This window comes from Equus przewalskii, chromosome 10, assembly GCF_037783145.1.
Source record: "Equus przewalskii isolate Varuska chromosome 10, EquPr2, whole genome shotgun sequence".
NCBI lineage: Eukaryota > Metazoa > Chordata > Mammalia > Perissodactyla > Equidae > Equus > Equus przewalskii.
In genome coordinates this window covers 36,056,348-36,074,804 of record NC_091840.1, presented here as the reverse complement: position 1 = coordinate 36,074,804, position 18,457 = coordinate 36,056,348, and positions in this window count along the sequence as shown.

Genomic DNA, 18,457 nt, shown 5'->3' with positions numbered 1-18,457 from the left:
AGGGCACAGACAAGAGCCAGGTTCTCCTGGACAATGGTGGTGACGAATATAAAATGTCACTACTCCAGGAAAAAGGCAGGAGGCCCAGTCCTCCCCCTTCTCTGGCTTGGCCTCCTTCTCACCTTCAAGTCAGCGCCCTTCCTGCCCTGGATTCCATTCACCTGCTGCATGACCCTGGGCAAACACCTCAGTTTCCCCTGGGGAAAATGGGGACAAGCCTCCTTCTTCGCTGACGTGGGGAGCATCTGGCCTACCATAAACAATCCATCCATGCTGGTGCCCCGGTGGCTTCCCATTCCTCCCCTCCCTTGGACACAGATTCTTTGCTTGACCAAACTTTAGTCTGCCTCCTGAACCTTCTAGAAAGGGCAACTGTGTACTTCCTTGTAAAATCCAGTTTTAGCAAGAACCCTGCTGTGTCAGGTCCCTGTGCGTCCCCCACCCCCCACCCAGGTGATATCTGGTCGCCCTGGCCTGTCCTCAGCAAGAATCTTGTTTGGTCAGCTTAGTCAGGATCCCCCACACCCCCGAAGTTTCCCATCCACTGCCTCCACCCTGCTCCTTGCCATAAAGGCCCACTTGCCCCTGCGGTATTTAGAGCTGAGCCCCAAATCCCTGTAAAACCCCATTGCAGCCGTCCCACCATTTATTGTGATGGTCCTGAACCAAGCCTGTCTTACTGTCTCTACCGACTGTCACAAATGATTTTTCTTGAACTCCTTCCAGGCCAGCTCCTGCCGTCTACCCCCTCTAAGGCCTGCTGGTGGGGCTGGGGGCAGGGGTCTCAGGACCAGTCCCTTCTCCTTTTGCTCCTCAAACCTGCCTTTGCTGAGGACACAGGACAGGTGCGAGCCACACCTGGACAGTCGGCCATGATGGGAAAGTAGTTTCGGCTTGTGGGGGTTTGTGGCAGGGGCAAGGGCCCCACGTCCCGCAGGCTGTCCCTACCCCTTTTCCTCCCTGGGAACTCAGGGCCTCAGCAGCCTAGCCCAAAGTACCTCTTCCTCAGGAGGGGCCTGTCCCCGTCTGCCCCAACCTCACTGCCTTGTGTACAGCTTGGAAGGGGGTTTGTGGCTGTGCCCTCGGCTCACCGACCATCTTGAGGTTTGATGTGTCCTGCTGGATCAGACACTGCGCAGGCCGAGCACATGCCAAGAGCACTAGCAAAGTGGGGCCACCTGAATACAGTTTTGGAAAGAATTTAATATTCCAAAGAAAGCATATAAGTAATATGAAGGAATTGGAAATTTGTTGGCCTTCCTTACACCTATTCATCACTGAGTTGTTGGGTCGTTAAATTACACTTGGGGAGGGGCATCTAAAGATCTCAATGGGGCCCTAATGCACAGCCCATCACAGGTGGTGTTGAAGCACAGACGTCTCCCTTGCCCCCTCCCTGGGTGAGGTTAGGGTGTCGGTCAGCACAGGATTGTAGGACTCTGGGCAGGCACCCCCTTCCTGGGACCTCATTTGATAAAGGAGGGTAAAAGCCCCCCAGAACTAGGGCATCTCTTCTCCTGGGCAGCCTCCAGGCTCTCCAGCCTTCAGGACTGCCACACGCTGCCTACAGGGTCTTGATGTCCAGCCCTGTCAATTTATGGAAGAGGAAACAGAGGTCCAGCGAGCCTCCATGGTTTGGTCCAAGAAGAGGCGCAGCATGCACCGGTGGCTGTGGAAGGGTTAGGCCTCGCCCACTGCCCTCTCGGCCCCAGGGCTCCCTGAGATTTGGAGGAGGGCCCGGCCTGTTGTCAGGGAGCAGCGAGCACGGCAGAGAAGGATGGCCAGAGGTTCCCAGGAACTGAAAAAAGCGCACACGGAGACAGACCCTGGCCGAAAAAGGGAACGTGAGCTTTGAAGGGAGACAGCAGGGACAGGGAAAGGAGGGTAAGACAAAGAGAAACAGAGAGAAAGGAAGATGGAGCGGCCTCGGAGGAATCCTGATCTTTAAAGCTGACTGATAAAAAGCTTGTTCCAAAGACAAATTCTTTCAAACCAACAGCTCCAATGAGACTTTCCGTCATTCTCCCTATCAGAGCCTGGCCCCTTCTCTCCAGGAAGAAGATGAAAGAACATCTTCATCTCCTCTCTCAGCTCCTGGCCTCCCTCCCTGCCTGCTCGTCCCCTCTCCCAGCACAGGCCATAATCAAACCTCCTCTGAGTCTTCCTGGAGGCTCTCCCTGCCCCCCTCCCATTCTGCACCCCCTGCCCCTGCTGCCCCACCTCCCCAGTTCCCACTCCCTCCCTCTAATTCCCCTTTCTCAGCACCAAGAGCACCTCCAGCCCCATTCTCTTTCCTTCTCCTCCCCTCTCCCCGTTTTCCCTCTCTTCACTGTCTTTACCTCTGACGTCGCCCCGGCCCGGCCCCACCGCGATGGCTCATGAGCGAAGGCCCCAGGCTTTCTCCCTGGATTTCTGAAGCAATCATATCAGCCAAAGCTTCTTGGCTGGGGAAATTGAGGATGTGAAATGCCCTCTTCTCATCTCCTCCTTCTCAATCCTTGCTGTCCTGGCCCCTCAGAGGGTCTGAGAGCCAGGTGTGGTCCCTGGACCCTGGCACCTAAGCCAGGCCTCCTTTTGGGGTTGGAGGTGGGCATCCTCTCCTTCCTCTGCCTCCCCTCCCACCTATGGCTGAGGCCAGGCACCTCCTCTTCCCATTCCCTCCGACCTCCCCTTGCCCTCTGCAATTAGTTCTGTCTAGTGCCCACAGTTGGGGAACACCTCCCACATGGGTCCCATCCCACCTGTAAGAGCATCTTGGTCCAAGATCCAGAAAAGAATTCCACCTCTTTTTGTTCCCATTTAAGGTCTCTCTTCTGTCAAAATCTCCGCTCCCTTCAAATTCTCTCTCTCTTTCTCTGGAACAATCCCCACTTATTCTTCAAGGCCCTATTCAACTGCCACGTCCTCTGGGAAGTCCTCCTGACTCACCCAGCTGCCCCTTCTGAGACCACTTTGCATTGTAACAAGTTGTTATGTGAGTCCATCCCTGTTGGGATTGTGAGTCCCTTGAAAGGATCAACTTCATCCTTTTATTTAGCAAAGATTTGTTGAGCACCTACTGTGTGCCAGGCTGGGGATGTATTGGTGACCAAAACAGACACAATTCCTCTTCCCCTGGGGCTTACACTCTTGTAGGGGATATAAACCCACAAAAGAGTCACATAGAGGATGGTAAGCAATGTGGTGGAGGGAAGCGAAGGGCGCTCTGGACCCTGAGGAGGGCACCTAATCCAACTTGGAGAGTTGGAAAGTCCTCCTGGAAGAGGGTGAATGAGATCTATTCAGGGGAAGAAGAGGGGAGAGGAGGTCTTGGACCAAGGGCATTGAAAGCACGAGAGATCATGGCTCAGATGGGAACCGCTAAAGGCAGGTAAGGCAGGAGCCATTGGTGGGAGGGGCAGGTGGGCAGACACGAGAGACCAGGCCTCAGTCATCATCTTTCTCCAGGACCTAGTGCTGGGTTGATAGCCCAGAGTAGGAACCAGGTAAATTTCTTGACATTGAATGAGTGGATTTCAGCTAATACACTCTAATAAAGTGGGTACCACGTGCAGGGCACTGGGGCTTGGGATAGACGACATGATTTACAAGGATAATAATCATCAACAATACCTAACATGTATTAAGTTGCTCACCTACTGTGTGCTGGGCATTGTGCCGTGTTTTACAGGTGTCATTCCTCACGGCAGTCCAGTATGGGAGGATTATGATGATCCCCATAGTACCCAGTAGGTGTACTAAAGCTGAGAGAGGTGAAGTAAATTTCCCAAAGCCACACTAGAGCCAATATTTGAACACTGGCTTAATTGCAACACACTAGCCTCTCCCCAGACAAAGGAGGGATTGGCCTTGCCAAGCTTGCTGACTGCCATCTTGCAGAAACTGGACCTCTGAACCACCACCTTCCCTCCCTCGGAGGCAGCCTTTCTAAGAAACCCATCGCATTCTCCCCGCCTCCTCTTTCTTTCCTCTGCCCCCACAGCCTGGGTACTTCCGTTCCTCCCTGGCCTGTCCCCTCCCCTGAAAGAGAGAAAAAATGGAGAGAAAATGGATCTTTAAAGATACATGTATCCATCACTATTATTTACATTCTAATGTGCGTTTGTGGCACAGCTCCAGTGGGGGAAATGTAAATCAGGTGGACACGGCTCCCGAAAGCCCTAAAGAGCTTGGCTCCCCCAAATTAGAATAGAAAATGCTCTTTTAAAATGCACCTTTAATATGTAAAAGCCTGCAGACCTGGGCTCTAAATAAACCAAACTTGAACTAGATGCCAAGTAGAGTAGATGAAGGACAGGGGCGCAGAGGGTCCCAGGCTGGGGAATGAGACCTAAACAGCTATTTATATTAATGCAAAGAAAGTTCAACATTCTTCCCCTTGATATATGCTGCAGTGGGAGGTGGTTTTTGTCCCACCAGCGAGAATAAAACGTACAGCTCATGATGGGCAGGGTCACATGTGCGAGATAAAAAGCTCCGGCTGTAATATATGTCTCCACCGCACAGTCTCAGCAGGCTTTGAGTTAGATCTGAGGATGACAACAAGAAAGCACTTACTCAAGGTTAGACTCTGCTCGCCAGGCCCCCAGTCACAGCACCCTGTCCTGAGGGAATGCAGCTGCCTCAAAATGGGCCCCGCAGAGCCCCAGGCTGGGCTCCTGGGTGTTGAGCCAGCAGGTGGGCGCTGCTTGGGGCTGGAAGGCTCCGAAGTCAGGGAGTGCCTGCATGTGCTGGCTGTGGGCTGGGTGCGGGAAGTGTGCGTCCTTCCCACTAGCGACAGCCCTGACTGTCCACAGATTCCCTGCAGACGAGCTCATAGCTGCCTGGGAAGCTTAGAAAGCAGGCATATATGACCAGGGGAGGAGGTGTGCTTTCACAGGTGTGTGACATGAAGTCCTGGCTGCTTCTTTGTGTCTAAGTCAGGATTCACTTATTCATTCATTCATTTCATGCAGGCAACATTCATTCATTCAACAGAGTGTTCCTGAGAATCTGCAGGACTATAAGTGGAGATGGTAGAATGGTAGAGGTTCTGGAGGACATAAATGAAGATAATAAGAAGACTAGTTCAAAGAGACCAGCCAGGTACGGTGTGTACCCCTGTGTGGGGCAGTGGAGCGCAATCAATACACATTGGCCTCACCATAGTTGTTGTTGGCAATGTATTGGAGTGAAAGGGGACACGAAATGATGACCAAGGCGCTGGTCACATCACGAGGACCTTACAGTCTAGGGAGGACTGAGCATACAGACAGATAAACCAATAAGAACAAGTACACATGATAAGCTAACTATGTGCAAAGTAGGGGGTGCGTGCTATGAGGGGTACAGATCAGGATGGACCAGGGAAGGCTGAAAAGAACACATAATACTTGACCTGGGACTCTAAAAATCAGTAGAATCTCCTCGGGAGAAGAAGAGTGGAAAAGCATTTTAGGCAAAGGCAACAGCATGTATAAAGAGATGGCTTGTGAGAGAGTTCAATGTGAGGAGGAAATGAGGAGAAACTCAGTGTCTGTGGGGCCTGAGATGTGAAACAGGGTTGGGAGCAGCAGGAAATGTGGTTGGAGGGGCAGGCAGGGGTCAGCCCACGGAGGACCTTGTAGCCCAAAACAAGTTAAACATTGATTCTGTTTGGTATGGTAACTTACAAATTGAGGAACTGTTTTCCCTGACTGGGGCAGGGTATGCATTTGACTCAAAGGCAACTAACCCCCACACGGGCTCAATTCATGGCCTGGCCTGGGCAGAAAGATTAGCTGGAGCAGCCAGAGGCTCTTCCTCAGTGGGTTAGTCAGGACAGGCTAGGTTACACTGTGGTAACAAACATCACCCAATCTCAGTGACTTAACACAACAAAGACCTCATTCTGGCTCATGCAAATTCTTCGCTGGGTCTGGGCCACTCTCCAGGGCAGCTGCCACCATGTCAGAACTGAGCGTTCCAGGCCAGTTCCACCACGGCACCTCCATGCCAACAAGTGCTTCCATGAGGGCCGTGGAAGAAGGCATGTAGAATTGTACATCGGCTCTTAAATCCTTCTACCCGGAAGTGACACGTACAACTTCTGCTCACATTTCATCGGCCCAAATAAGTTACACAGCCTTGCCTAACTTCAGTGGGGCAGGGAGTACAAGCTTCCTGTGTTCCCAGAAGGTAAGCAGAACCCAAAATACCATTGAGCACTAGTAATGTCTATTGCACTTGGGGAATACAGAGAGAGAGAACTAGTTCTTGGTGAGGGGAAAAGCTGAGAAGAGACGGAAGGAGAGGAGCCACATAGCCCCATGGTGGCCATGAACAAGACATGGTTACAATGGTTGGCTACTGAGCAAGCAGGTCTTTTGTTCCTGGCTTCTGGCTTGGTATGGGCCTCAGTGGCTCTTTCATAACGCTCCTCCCAGTTCTAAACCTTGAGATTCTAAGATTTCGCAGAAGCCTTGTGATCTCCAGGAGTGGGGAGGGGATGCTGACAGTACAGAGGAAAGGGAAGGGGGCCCCAGCCAGAAGTCAGAAGTGCCTCCCACTTGCCCTTCCCTCAGAGGAGGAGGGTGGCAGGAGTGGGGTCATAACCCCTGCCCCTCATTCCCCCAAACACCTCCAGATTGCTTCAGGGTTTGGCTCTCAAGGAGTGTAGCTGATGCCACAAATCATAGAGGTGGCAGTCCAGCTAGATGGCCTCCATGGACCTTTACAACACAGATAGGAATCGTGGGGCCAAGAGCTGGGTCCTGCGGGAGGGCAGGGAAGGGAAAGTGTGTCCAGTCTGCTCCTGAAGGATCATGGGAAGGGAGGGAGGAGCCTGGTGCTGTGGCCCAGGGAGGTGGGGGCAGGGAAACAAGAGGAGATGGTGGAGGAAGCAAGAGAAGAAAGCAGTGAAGAGGAAGGAGAAGGAAGGAGAGAAGGAAAGACAGGAGGAGGAGGCAAGGAGATCAGAAGGAGAAGAGAAGAAAGAAGGAAAAGAGAAGGAAGAGAGGAAAAGAGGAGAAATAAAGGGGAAGTAAAAACAAAGAAGAGAAAGGAAAGGGAAAGAAAGAGCGGAGCCGCACGGCACTCCTGGGCCCTGAGAGCCAAACTCAGGGCAGCCCAGCTGCCTGGAGGGGAGCCCTGGCAGGCCGGCCCTCCCGCCATAAAGGAGAGCACAGTAGGCCGTGTGAAGATCTATGGGGCCCCGCAGTGCCATTGTCTTCAGAAGGAATTAAAAACAAATTGCTGAGGGCCAGCACATAATTTAAAGACTCACGGCAATTTTATGACTTGCTAATGTTCCTAATTACATGCCCGTGAAAGGCTTAATTAATTGGGGGATGTAGCAAAAAGTGGAGCCTGTGTTTGTTATCATGGTTCCACTGCATTGATTTTAGTGCCTATGGAGAATTTAGGGCCTCTTTATTTGCACAAAGAAAATGCAAGTCTCTCGAAAAAATGCACATTAAGATCAACCCCTCGCTGCTATCTAATATACTTTCCTCTACTTAACCAAAGCGCTTGTAATCATATTTTGTAAATGTTGGTGCCGTTAATTGCATTGTGAGGGAAAATAGGTTCCGCTTGGCTGGTTGTGGAGAATTTTATAAAGTTCGTTCCCTGCACCCCATTCCAGCGGACGCTTCCCAGGGAACTTGTGGAGAAGTTGGGATGCCCAGACTCGGAAGTCCGCATGGCCGCCCTGAGTTTCTCTACTCCTGGCCGCCCCTCGGCCTTCACTACCTCTGGCTGCCAGGGCCCTGATGGTGAGCAGAGGGCGCTTGGCCCAGGAGGGCCTGGGAGTGAGGGCAGTGAGCATGGAGGAAGGTCACATATGGATATTCCTCTCAAGAGCACTGAACAGAAGACTTGGTTCAGGGGTGAGCCCAGCCACACTTTACCTGTGTGGCCTTGGATAAGGCACTTAGCTTCACTGAGCCTCAGTTTCTTCATCTGTAAAATGGGATAATGGTCCCTGCCCTACTGACATCATCAAACACGGGAATGGAAGTGAAAGAGACCCAGATCTAAGGCTTGTGGTTATTGTCATCAGCCACTGTCGCCTCGCTTCCTTCCTCAGGGGACCGCAGGGAAGTTTTCCTTCCAGCTGAGGGCTCTCTGTGAGAGAGGTACAACCACCCCACGCTCTGCCTTTTATAGGGAAAGGCACAGGAAAGTTCTGCAGAGATGTGATGGGTCCTGGGACATAGAGGGGAGGAGCAGCTCATGTCACCTCCTCTAAGAAGTTATTCCTGACACTGTCCCTCCCGAGAATAGGCACTCGCCCCTCCTCTGTGCTCTCCCTGGCCCGGAAACTTCCCGTGGTTGTCATTGTTTGTTTACTGCAAACTCCTCCAGGTCAGAGACGGGGCCTCTCCGCTCTCCATCCCTAGTGGTTACTCCTGGCACATAGGAGACACCCAGTAGCATTTCACTGGATGAATGAATCAACGGACGAAGTCACTAACTTGGGCAATGGGCCTTGATCAGAGTGGGATACCCAGGCCTAGCTCCCTGTTTCTGCCTCTGTGGCTGGGTCCACTCCCCAACAGCTTCTCCCCACCCTGCCCCCCACCTCACACACACACTCCCCTGGGACCCCTATCTGCTGAGGAGGGTCTTCTGCAGATGATTAGAGTGGGAATCTGAGGCTCTAACACGGGCCTTGTCACCATCCTTTCACCACATGGTGACCAAAGTGATCTTTAGAAAAAATGCAGATCAGATGATGTCAAGCTCCTACTTAAAGCCCTGAAAGTTTTCCATTGCACTTAGACTAAAAGCCAGACTGCTCCCCAGGCCTGCAGGGCCCATCACCGTGACTGCCCCTTCCTCTTTCCCTTACCTCCTTCCTGTATCGCACTCCCTCAAGAGCACCCCAGCCAGCACACTGGCCTTTTTCCGCTCCTCAACAGGCCAAGTTCAGTCCTGCTTTGGGGCTCTGAACTTGCTGCGACCTCTGCCTGGGATGCTCTTCCCCGTCATCCTTGCGTGGCTGGCTCCTTCTCCTCATTCAAGTCTTATCTCAAAAGCTCTTTCCTGGCCACCAGTCCACTGCTACCTTTAGTCCTTCTCAATTCCCTCTCATCTCTCTTTAATGAGCATCTCCAGTGCTCATTGTTTCAGCAGACTGTCACTCACGGTTGCTTCTTCCTTGTACCACGTGCAGTCCTGGAATGGGGGCTCATGCTTGACGAGTTTCTTTTCTGAGAATCCTGCCATGTCTGGTTTGGAAGTATGGCCCTCCAGAGAAGTTCTGTCTTTGCCTCAACCCTAAGGCTGCTACCACTCCTGGTCCATTTTAGTGCATTTATAGCCTTCAGCTTTTCTGCTCTGCAGAGTGGTGGAGAGCAGAGCCCCACCCCCTATGAAGGCAGTGCTGCGGTTAGGAATTCTCAGGACGGGCTTTTTCATTTCACTTGGAGTCCAGGTGTCAACAGGAATAGTCAAGCTCCTCTGCTGATTTCCTTTGTGTAGGTAGACTTTCCCCCCAGTTCATCCTTTTACTGAGGGTGTAGCTTTCCAAGGGTCTCAGCTTTATGGGTGTGTGTGGGAGACGAGTGTCTCAATCCCCCCTCGCTGCCTTGTCCCCCGTCCCTCTTAAGGCCTTTACAACTCAAAGTTCCATGTTGCCAAAATCGGCAGCAGAAGCTTCAGGTTTCCATAATCTTCTTTGGTTTTGACCCACGATGATTTCCCTCAATTTTTTGCCACCGCAGCTGTACCTGGAATGGGATGTTTGTTCTATTTCATCCAGCATTTCTAGTGCTCTTTTTGGCAGGGCGTCCATTCATGTACTGTGAGGAATGGAAGTCCCTCAGACGCTCTCAATCATATTCCCCAGGTTTGCTGTCTTCACAGCACTGGTCACTACTTGAGGTGACAACGACCATTTCTTGCCTCCTTCCTTGCTTGCTCCCATGGTGTGTAAGCTCCGCCAGGGCAAGAAGCCCGCCCACCTAGCTCCCTGCCGGCCCCGCAACACCTGCAACAGTGCCTGGTTCCTGCCCAAAGGCCTTGTCGTTAGAGAGCCTGGTTAGAGCCCAGCTTAGCCACCCGGAAGGGCTACTGAGACCCTCACCGTCAGAACTCAGTTGCCTCAGTTATTCAATGAGGGCAGTGATTTTTAACCGACAGGAGTTTGTGAAGATGGAAGGAGGTATTTGTCAAGCACTCACTGGGATCACTCTGGACACTCGGTAAATGTAGTTCCTATGACGGATGACTTCTGGGTCCCATGTTGCCCTGTCCCGCCTACCTCCCCTGAAGCCACAGCTCGTCCTGCCCCCCGGGGCTCTGCCAATAGGAAATCAGCGCTCCACTCTTCCCTTCTCTGTGCAGGAACGGAGGGGCCCTCTCTGATCTCGCAAATACAAGGGACAAGCTCCTTATCTCCAACACGTGGCAGGCCCCCTTGGCCCCTGAGCTGCTCACAGTTTCTCTTCCCTGCCTCGGGAAAACGCCTGGGGCCTGGTGGGAGGTGTGAGGCAGAGATGAGAGGAAAGTGCTCTTCAGTGTAGAGAGGGTGGGGAGAAAGCCCCAGAAGAGGGCCTGAGTTGGGGCTGGGGCCGATGCAGAGATGATGCAGCAGAGTGCTTAACTGCTTCCTGGTTCCGCCACTTACTCTGCTGGTCTGGAGTGAGAATACTTAACCACTCTGGGCCTCAGTTTCCCTATCTGTAATCTGGGATAATAATGGTGGCTACTTCATAGAGCTGTTGTGAGGATAGATAAGTAAGTAAATGTAAAGTGCTTAGAATTCTGCCTGAGATTTATGTGTGGATTTTTATGATGTCAGTTTTGTTCGCTGTTGAGTTTCCAGCACCGTGCACGGTGCCTGGCACATCATAAGTACTCAGTAAGTGCTTCTCGAATGGACGGATGGATGCACGGATGCATGGGCGGACTGGCCTGGGGGGAAGTGTGTGCAGCAAACACCTCAGATGTGCCCTCTGAATTTTGCTGACAATCCTAACAGAGTTTAGATAGAGCCTACCACATCACAGAATCCCACAGTGCTAGGACTGCAGGGTCCTCAGAGGTCATCTCAGCCAGGTGTGGGTACCACGATCCCCAGGAGCTTTTTCAAATGCCTGCTTTCTCTTCCCTTATGGAGCAAGACTCTGGTCACCTTAGCTGGATGTGGAGGGGTGACTGTTGACTCTGGTATCTCTGCCCGGTTGACTGTCCCTGATCTAATCCACTAACCTCATACTGCAGATGAGGAAACTGAGGCTCTGAGAGAGAGAGTGTTTGTGCGAGGTCACACAGGAGTTGTGAAAGAGCTAGGACCTAAGCTCCGGCCTCCTAGTCCTGGTGAGCTGCCCTATGAACAGTCTGCTTCCCTGCACCCTCCCTGCCTGGCTGAAGCAACTCAACTAGCTGCCATCTTTTATTCCTGTCTTCCTTTCTTTTTTTTCTTTCTTCCTTTCCCTCCCTCCCTTCCTCCCTCTCTCCCTTCCTTCCTTCCTTCCTTCCTTTCTTTTGCTGACGAAGATTGGCCCTAAGCTAACATCTATTGCCAACCCTCCTCTTTTTGCTTGAGGAAGATTGTTGCTGAGCTAACAGCTGTGCCGATCTTCCTCTATTTGGTACATGGTTCACTGCCACGGCACAGCCTTGGTGAGTGGTGCGTAGGTCTGCGCCCAGGATCCAAACCTGCAAACCCCAGGCTGCCGAAGTGGAGCGCAGGAAACTTAACCACTACACCACAGGGCATGCCCAAGTCTTTTTTTTTTAAATAGAAAGGGAGCCTCTTTGATAAGGATATGGGGATGACTTGAGGAATCGCTGGGCAAGAATGCAGCTAGCCTGAGGAAGGGAGGCCGGGACCAGGCCTAGGAGGCATCAGAACCTTCTCTGCATATCCATCTCCTCTTAAATAATCCTTCCCCATTCAGCCTCCCACCTCCATTCTTATTTTTTAAATTATCTTTTTTATTATGAAATATTTCTTGCACAGAGAAAACTATAAACAATAATATAATGAACACCCATGTATCTCCTACCCAGCTTTGTTAAATCTGAGTGTTTTGCCATATTTGCTTCAGATTTATATTTTTTTAAAGAAACAGAACATTATAGACACAGTTTGAACTCCCCGTCTCTTCTCTCCCTCCCTCGAGGTCGCCACCCTCCTGAATTTAGTGTTGATTCTTCCATGCAAGTTTCAACTACAGATTCTGAACACGTAAGCATATATTGCACAGGTTTGCATGCTTCTAAACTTCATATAAATTGCATCCTGTATGTAAACTTCTGTACCTTGGGTGTTCCGTTCAGTATGTTTCTGGTTTATCCTTGCTGTTACATGTAGCTTTGTGCCATATTCATTGAATGGAGGTCTATGCCTCCATTTATCCTCCATCTATTGATAGGCTGTGATAAGCACCGTGGTACATATCTCCTTGTGCACAGGTGCAAGGGTTTTTCTGGGGCATACAGCAAGGAATGAAGTTGCTGGATGACAGGTCTATCAGTTTTCTATTGCTGTGTCATAAACCACCCCAAAACTTAGTGGCTTAAAACAACATCCCTTTTATTTGCTCACGATTCTGTGGGTTAGGAATTCAAGTATGGCACAGTAGCAACAATTTGTCTCTTTTCCACAATGTCTGGGGTCTCAGCCTGGGCAGCTCGAACATCTGGGATAGTTCAACTGGGGCCATATGTGTGGGGCCTTGGTCCTAGCTGTCAGATGCGTTCCTCGGTTTTCTTCCAAATGACCTCTCCCTGGGGCTAGCTTGGGCTTCCTCACAGCATGGTGGTCTCAGAATTCCAAAGGACAAGCCACATTGTGCAAGTGCTTATTAAACCTCCACTAGCCTCACTCGCTCACTCGTGCTTTGGCCAAAGCAAGTTACATGGCCAGGCCTAGAGTTCAGTGTGGGAGGGCGTGGATACCGGCAGATGTGGTTCATCGGGGACCACTGATAGAACATTCTACCACAGTAGGATACAGCGTCATCAGTTTCATGAGATATTGCCAAATGGCTCTCCAAAGGTAGTACCAATTTTTAATCTCCCAACCCTTGAATAGTTCCCTCCTAAAGATGTCCCAAAGTTCCATCCACACCAATACATGGGTATTGCTAGACTTTTGAATTTTGCTAATCTAATGGACATGAAATGATGCCGTAGTATAGTTTAATTGCATTGTCTTGATTACTAGTGGGGTTGATTATTCTTTTTCCTCCCATCTTTAGTGAGATATAATTGACATATAAAATCGTGTAAGGTTAAGGTGTACAACGTGTGGAGAGTTGATTATTCTTTTCTGTTTCTTGACCATTTCCCTGGGTTTCCTCCCCTGTGACTTGCCTGTTACTATCTTTTGCCCATCTTTCTGTCAAGTTCTTTTCTTCATCCTATTAACTGGCAGTTGTTTGTATTTTCTGGGTTCCCAATTCTTAAATGTTTAACCTGAGTGTGGAGGGGATGTCTCCTCACACTCAATATCCTGGAATGGAAGGCTGTTACTGAGGACCTTGAGGCAGAAACTTAGGTGGGGAGTTTGGGACACTAAGGTTCCTTGGGCTGTGACTCTAAATGGCCTCAGCATCTGTCCTGCCCTCCAGGTGTCTCTGCCAGAGTTAGGGTGCAGATGGGGAGACCGTGCGGTTCTCACATGGCCCACAGCCATTTGGCTGCCCTCCTTGCTTCCCCCTTCCCTTCCCATCACTTCAGGAGGAGGGTGTCCTCCTCTGTCAGCACACAAGGCTCCCATGGCCCCATGGGAAAACCAGACACTGGTCGGAGCAGGACAAGGTGAAAGAGACTACAGCTCAGACGACCGGGAGATCTCTTATCCTATGGAGCCAATATGCATCCTGTGCACAGAACACTGACCCTCAGCGCAGTCCTGCCTCTGTGCCTTTGCTTATGCTGTTCCCACTCCTCCAAGATCCACCTCAATGCCCCCTCCACGAAACCCTCTCCTACCCCCATACTGGATACAATCTATCCCTCTTCTGACACTCCATAGAATTTTCCTTACACCATTTGTTACCTTTTACAGACCCAAATTTGAGTTCCAGACTGGACGAGATTACTCAACACACAGACATAGTGCTTTAGGATGCTCCCAAAACAAAACCCAAACCCAAAAGTTCAGCTTTGATAAACCTAATCAGAATTTTGCAAGCAGAAAGTCTAGAAAGAAGTGATGTTAATTTAGTGTATAGCTCTGAGCTGTCCAATTCAATACCAAATAGCCGCGTGTGGCTATTTCAATGTAAATTTAGGTTAATTTAAGTTAAATTAAAAGTTCATCTCGTCACTCACACCAGCCACATTTCAAGTGCTGAACAGCCACATGTGGCCACTGGCTACCATATTGCATAGTGCAAATGTAGAACATTTCCATCATTGCAGAAAGTTTTATTGGACAGTGCTGATTTGTATTAGTTTTATGTTTTACAGCTTAATGTTGTTTCTATTTTGAAACACCTATGTCAGGGGAGAAACAAAATCTCTTCAGTATTCATTACTCTCTATTCCAAAGGTCTAAATATTGCCCCTGGTCCCAACTCAGCCACTAATTTGCTGTGTGACCTTCAGAAAGTCACCCTCTCTGGGCCTCAGCTTGCTCATCTGTAAAATGTAGAAGGCCCTCCCTTCTCTGACCCAATCTGGTTCCACCTTGGGAAACAGTTATTTGTGTCCAGGCAGGAAGAGCAGAGGGAGGGATGGGGAGGGGAGAGGGAGGAAGGAGGAGGAGGAGGAGGAAGCGGAAGAGGAGGAGATCATTAATGGCTCCCAGATCCTTGCCTTTGATCAGGTAGTCTGGAGTGAGGCGAGGGGCCAGGAGATGGGGCTGGGAGGAGGAGAGGAAGCAGAGGGCCAGGTGAGGGGTCAGGTGAGAGGCAGCTGCCTGAGCTGGAGGAGGGAAGTCTTCCGCCCTGCTTCTCTCCACCCAGGAAAGAGCTGAGTCGCTGCCCAGGGGCCCGCCCCTCCCGCCCCTCCCACCCCTCCCACCCCTCCATTATTCCAAGGGGGAGTTTGAGGAGACTGGGTGTTTCTGCTCACCCCCCCTCCACCAGCTCTCCAGTCCTTGCTGCCACACATCAAATACAAAGGCAATGTAGGGCTGATGTGCCTGCCGGAGGGAAAGGAAAGTTGGGCTCCGGGATGAAGGCCTGGATGCCTGTCTGTTCTGCCTGTGCAGGTGGGGTAGGGAGGAGAGGGGCCCACTGAAATTAGTGCACTTTGAAATAAGGAAGGGGCAGCCTCTGACAAGCTGTTGGCTTTGGGAACTGAAGCATATAACGGGGTTGGTTACCAGGAACTGGAACTTTTCTTCCATCTTTGGGGCGGGGATAGGACTTTCCAGTGGGGAGACAGCTCTGGATTGGGGATCCAGTTTCCAATCTGAACTCCTTGGATAAGTTATTTAACCTCTCAAAGCTTCGTTGCCTCATCTGGAAAATGGGACCCAGGAGACAATAACAACTGTGAGGGAGAAATGAGGCCAACCAGGTGTGTAGATGCTCCATATATATTTGGGATCATATGCATTTTGGGGCCTTCTGAAATCTAAGCTTGCACCCCTGAGGGGAACCCTGTGCACCCCGCCCTGACAGCTACCCCTAATCCAGGGCTCTAACTGCACAGTGGGAAGGGGGCCAGGACCCTTTGATCTCACAGGTCGGAAGCTGCAACAGCATCTCTGGAGGGCTGGGCGAGGTGGCTGGGGACAGGGCACTGGCGTCTGGGCCTGCTTGGCTCAGACCCAGGAGTCCGGGTTTCAAAGGCGAGCTTCAAAGGCAGGGCCGTGTTAATGTGGCTTCTTTTGTACCTGCTCAAGGAAGGAAAACCAGCCAGTGCCCCCTCCTGCCCCAGGATGGCAGCTCAGGTCCAGGAGACACCCCCTGCCCCCTTCATGCCCCAATCCAGTTAGTCTGATCTCTCCATCCACAGGATTTTTGTCAAAGTAGTGATCAAGGAGCTGATTAGGGTGGGCCTTACCCTGGCGTACCTGTGGCCCCGGGCCACCCTAGGGGTTCTGGTGACTTGTGGGGGAGGGGCAGGGAATGAGAGGGAAGGCAGGCCAGGAACTGCAGCTTTAATGGGAGGGTGACCGGAGGCAGTGAAGCAGAGCGGGCAGGGAGAGGTTTGAGAACCAGGAAATTGGCTGGGAGTGGTGGCACAAAGGTGCCTGCTGGGGCCTGTAGGAAGGGGGGAGGCTGAGAGGGACTTCCCTTCACCCCCTCCCCTCCTCCAGCCTTCAGAGGAGGCCGCTTCCCTGTCACCAGACCTAAGGGGGCCCTCCCCTCCTCTTCCTCCACTGGCTAGACCTCACCCTGGCCAGCACAGGAGGGGGCCCCGCCTGGCTCCCCCACCGCAGGGGCCGGCCGTGCCAGCGTTTCAGTGACCCCACAGGTGCCCTGGCTGGGCTCCAGCGGGGGAGAGGGGTGAAGAGAAGGTGAGTACCCCAGGCCCCCTCCCCCTGCAGTGGGGCCGGAGCCACTCCAGCGGAACAGGGCCGGGGCGGGAGGTGGCTGGTAGACAAATGAAGTGCTTATTCTTCTGTCAGGTTACCCACAGCTTGGCCTGAAATCCTGGGGCCTCAATTATCTGGATAAATTCTGCCCCTTGAAGAAAAGGCCCCACTGCTTGGTCTTTGCCCTCCACCACTCCGGTAGAAGAAATTCAAAAGTCTGGAACCTTGGACAAGCAGGATTCTCTTGGCACTGATTTGCAGATCTTGATTTCTAAGTGAAGCACCCCATGCCTCTCCCGGGGAACAGCCCAAGTGCAAATTCTTTCACTCATTCATTCATTCATCCAGCAACATTTTATTGAATGCCTATGTGTGTCAGACATCCTCACCACAAGTCTATACATTAGGCATGAGCATCCCAATCTTAGAGGGGAGGAAATTGAAAGTCAGGGGTTTGGGCAACTTGCCCAAGGGCACAGGGCTGAGAGGCTGGTAGACCTGTTAATCCTTTTAGTGCCGGGAGCCCATTGTGTTGCCTTGTACAGTCCAGTCTTGGCTTGGCCGTGGGACCCTGAGCAAGCCCTTCTCTCGGGACACAGCACCACTATTGTTATCTGGGCCACACTTCCTCACCAGTAAAGCGAGGAGGTGGTGGATGGACTGGCTTAGTGGTTCTTTTGATCCTGGCTGGGCATTAATAGGTATTTAAAAAACACTGATGCCTCCTCTCCCACCCCCATGGGTGGTGGCCCAAGACATTCTGACTTCACTAGCCTGGGCTGGGCCGCAGGCATCGGTATTCCTTAAAGGTTCCTAGGTATTCAGTGGCAGTCAGAGCTGAGAACCGCTTGGACTAGAGGATGGCTAGTTCTCGGGGTGGGGGGGAGGGGTGTCTAAGGGCAGAGCCCAGCCCCTTCCCCAGGCTTCTGAGTCTCTATTCTCAGGGTGATTACACTGCAAAGAAACCTGGGGCAGCTGTCTCTTTAAGGAGATGGTGTGCTGGGAGGCAGCAGAGGGCCAGCCCTGTGGGCCAGGTGGCTGGGAGGAGGCTGGAGCTCAGCAGGAACCCTGGGAGGCAGACTTCCAAAGGGAGGCAGCGGTGAGGAGGGGAAGCTCCTTCAGGCCTGGGGTGGGAGCAGAGGACTGAGGTCCCCTCTTTTCTGGAGAGAAGCAGCTCCTTGCTCTGACCCTCTGGGCCCAGCTCGGGGAGTGTAGGCCCCGGGAGGGGCAGGGACAGGCTCTGCAACCACGGTGCCTCTGGGGAAGGTGAACCCAGTGCCCTTGGCCACCTGCCCTGGCATCCCTGCACACGGCGTTCTTACACGTAGTCCCCACGTGGGAGGGGAGGGAACTAGGGGCACCTTGACTCTCCTTCCAAAAAGATCTGCTGACAGAGACAAACCTCCCCACCCCCACCCTCTCCGGCTGCGGCTGGCAGGCACCTCAAGAGGTTCAGGAGCGGGAGGGCCTCCTCCCTCCCTCCTTCCCCTGTGCCCATGGCCACACGCTGTCAGGCTTCAGCAGTCCCAGAGTCTGTGTGAGCTGCTCAGAAATTGGGTACCCAGGGCAGGGGGAAGAGGGAGCCTTTGAGACCTGGGCTTGTCCTTCCTCTATTCAGATTTCAGCTAGAAGAGGGCTTCTCAAACTGTGATGGGCACACACATCACCCCCAGATCTTGTTAAAATACAAATTCTGATTCGGCAGGTAGAGCTGACACTCGGCATTCCCGACAAACTCTCAGGTGATGCTGCCCGTCTGTGGACCACACTTTAAGCAGCAAGAAACTAGAACACCCCCATGGCTGTTCTCTGAGCCTGGCCCTTGGATGGGCCTGCAAGCAGCTGGCACTCACCAGGGTAGGGCCAGGCTGGGCCAGGCTGGGCTGACGGCCACCAGCCCCTGGTGCCCCTAAGGAACAAGTGGTCCTCACCAGCCTGGCACGTGGCACCATTCATGGCTTAGAGCCCAGAATGGGGAAAACATAAAATCTCATTTCAAGCCCCAATGATGGTTTGGTTCAGCTTTCCTAGCTTTTTAGGAACTTAATT